This window comes from Bacillus rossius, unplaced genomic scaffold, assembly GCF_032445375.1.
Source record: "Bacillus rossius redtenbacheri isolate Brsri unplaced genomic scaffold, Brsri_v3 Brsri_v3_scf495, whole genome shotgun sequence".
Classification (NCBI taxonomy): Eukaryota; Metazoa; Arthropoda; class Insecta; order Phasmatodea; family Bacillidae; genus Bacillus; species Bacillus rossius.
In genome coordinates this window covers 1-3612 of record NW_026962695.1, presented here as the reverse complement: position 1 = coordinate 3612, position 3612 = coordinate 1, and positions in this window count along the sequence as shown.

Here is a 3612-nt window from a genome sequence, read left to right as displayed (position 1 = left end):
GTCGGGATTGTTACAACATCCCAACCGTGCCCTATACGATATCATGATCGCTATATTAGTTATCGTAGCAACGGCCATCACGTTAAGGCGGTTGGAATTTTTGAGGGTGGACGCGATTTCCGAATCGGAAAACAGCCGTAGTATTAGAATGGAGAAGGGACCGCCTGTCCCGGTTATCGAGGCGTTTTGGCCTCGAATACGATCGCGAGTTTTACTATTAATCAACGCGCGAAACGAATTACCAAACTCTGAGTTTTTCGATAAAGCTGCTGTAATAACCTGTTCTTCGGATGCGCTCAACAAATCTCTGAGATTGTTGTACGCGTTGGTTAATGGCGAAGCGGCACCATTTCAATTCGGATTAAATAGATTTGTTCAATTCAAGGCGCGGGATGTATTAATGCGAAACGTAGTTGTGTCAGCGGAAGGGGGTGTTGACGCGAGAGGTCTTTCGGAGGAGGTAACAGACGCCATGGATGTTTCTCAGCGTGAACTATACGAAGAATTGGATTTTGCGTGGTCACCAGAACGGTACAACACATCTTAAAAGATGGAACGCGTAGAAGAGGAGACTACAATATTTTTCCAACCAAAAGACGACGGTGCGCGAGCCAGACTCCTATCGGCATTGACGAGTCATTTGCGGAGATTAGTTTGGCGTGGAGACGGCTACGTGATAAGGAAGACGATAAGAGGACACGATGACGAATGGGAGGCTAAAGAATTGTTGTCAAAAGAAAGACTTTGTCACGAACCCAAGGTTACCTTCAAAACGAGCATAGAAGCTTCGGAAAAAAGCGATAGGTTTGCTCGACTCAAAAAACAACTGATATTATCTTCTGCACCAGATGAAGTGCACGTGTTAGACTACGTAGAATATCAAAAAGGAACGCGTCTTTGCCGTCGTCAGGTATATAAGCGGGGAGATGTGATCGAAAGCTTCGAGTTGGAGGTAGAAGGCAAGCGTATCTCACCGGAGCGTGTTAAGAATCTTTCCGCAACACTAGGAGACGGACACCTGCAGGACATCTTTGAGCCAAGATGAATCTTCAGATAAAAAAACCTTTCTACGGCGAACCTCTATTCTTGAACGCCACATACTGTGTTACTCCCACCACGAATAGAGGTATACCAGAAATTGAGCAGTCTGCGGCCAGGGATGTGTTATCGGTGGCGGGATCCGATTTTAATAACGTATTTTTATGCAGACAACATGGCTTGTCGGCAACATGTAAATGTGTGGAGTGCACCCCGTTTGTTCGCAGTGGCTTGGTGTGGATACTTCATACATCACATTTCGCACTATTGATGCCGCCGCCATTGTTTTATACGAAACGAAATTTGAATGTTGCTCGTGCTCTGGTTGTGCAAAACAGTAGTGCTGAGGAAGAGGAGCGGCGATACAAGATGTTTCGCGAAGATCAGTTCTCGGGTGGATATTTGAAAAATATACTCACGAGCAAGACGTCAATGATTAGAAATAAATTGTTGGGCTTTCTGGTTCCTGGAGCTAGATTGACGCTAACTATAGAGTCCTCTTTGTCGCCACATTACGTGAAGCTACCCAAGTGTGTGTTCAGAAACGTCGACATGCTATGTCCGATCATTCTGATCAATCGAGCACCAAGCATCACAAACACCTGCGTTTATGCCTGTGAGGCATTGTATCACGAAGATCCATCCGATCACACCATTCATGTCAATCCCTTCGTAATAGATGGCCTTCATGCCGATCAAGACGGAGATGAACTGACCATTTTCTATCTCAAAGGTCGCGGACCACCCGGTTATGATGCTCTGATGGCTATAGAGGAACTTAGGAGACTGACGTGGAAATATGGAATAAGACACGACACGTTGGGCCGCTCCAGATACTCTTTTTCCCAATTCCACAAGCATCTTTTGTGTCGTCACGACGAAGAATTTCGAGACAACAGCCCGATCTGGGCGTCTTTGCGCGGGTCGATAAAACAGCGGGCAACCAGTTTCTTCGAACTTGCATCGACCGTATGCCGCGAAGAGGGTGACGATTTCATCTCGTTGGTGTGTAAAAAATCCGCATGTAATGCCGACCTCTCTGTTCCCCTCGAGGATTTGGAAACGTCGGAAGGTGGTGTTTTACGGGAAATTGTTGAATCGGGAGCAAAGGGGACGATTCAGCATATAGACCTGATGCGCAGCATGCTGAAGCCCAAGACCCGTTCGGATGGAGTTCTCGTTCCCGACTTTGAGGAACTAACCGCAGCATTCAATAGTCTCGTCGGCGGAGGGCAAAGGATGGCCCGGATGGGTATGTCGCAGTTCAACTTGTTACAAGCGCTTGCTCCTGTCAACTATCATCGTGGAACCATAAGATCCGGAGCAACCACACTAATGCGAGGGTGTGAAGCGTCTGGATTTATATGTGCAGTAAAATTTAACCTAACCGCAGCAGAATTTGTATTAGAGAGAATGGGTTTATGTCCTTTTGAATAAAGTGAATTTTTGAAATGTATTTAAATAAAGAGCTAGCTACCACAATGTCTTCTTATTCCGACACTTACTCGTCCTACCTGCTGGACAGAAAGACCCTAACGTTGAAAAAACCGGAGACCATTGCGGGCGATGTGCGCACCAAGGTGCCGTCAGCGTTGCGTGTACCGCTCTATTTGGGTGTGCGGATTGATTCGGCACGATCGTCACGTCAATCGATGACTTCGCTAAATAATTCAGCTACAACATCAGAATCGCGTGCATAAACACCATTTCCATTTGGGGTTTAATGCGTGCTTATAGATTATAGAGCTACGAGAAAATGAAATCGCTGGCTTTAACTACCGAGCAGTCATCATTATTGAAATATTTAACCAATTGCATAGACAAAAATAGAACTCGTGGGTGCGGAGCTTTAGTTGTTTTGGATGCACCGCCAGGTACGGGAAAAACCACTCTAATGTCTACCCTTTGTTCTTTGCAGCCCAACGCCACGGTTATAGCCTGTCAACGGTCGAATCTGATACCGTACAGACCGTTCGCCAAGACCCTATCTATATGCCAATTTCTTTTACGTTGCGCAAAAATGACCTACGAGGAGGCCTGGAGCGGCTGGTCAGATTGTCAGGACGCCTACGAAACCTACAGCTCGGTGGCGAACGTTGCCAGTAAAACTTTTATTAAGCGTTATTCGTTGATAATCGTCGACGAGTATTCAATGGTACCTTCACTTTCGTTTTTGTACTTGTTGATTTTGCGAGAATACTTTAAGATACATCTTGTTTTCGTGGGCGACAGATCTCAACTTACCCCGATAAAGGTCAGCAAACATCTGCCAAAATCCAACTACGGAACTCTTTTCAGATTCGGAAGCGGAGTTCAGGCTTTGACCCTTAATAGGCAGATGCGCTTCGTAGATTCCGACCTGGCCGAAGTGGTCGACAAGATACGATGGATGGTTGAGAACTTGGAGGATAATAATGAAAACCGATGGCGAGCCTGTTCAATGGTGTGCCATAATAGAAAAAGGCTGCTTTTGATACCGTCGAACCCCAAAAACTTATATTTGGCCAGTTACCACGTCAAGTTGGCGGAAAGAACAAATTGGATAGAAAATCAAGCGACCACAAAAACCGAAAG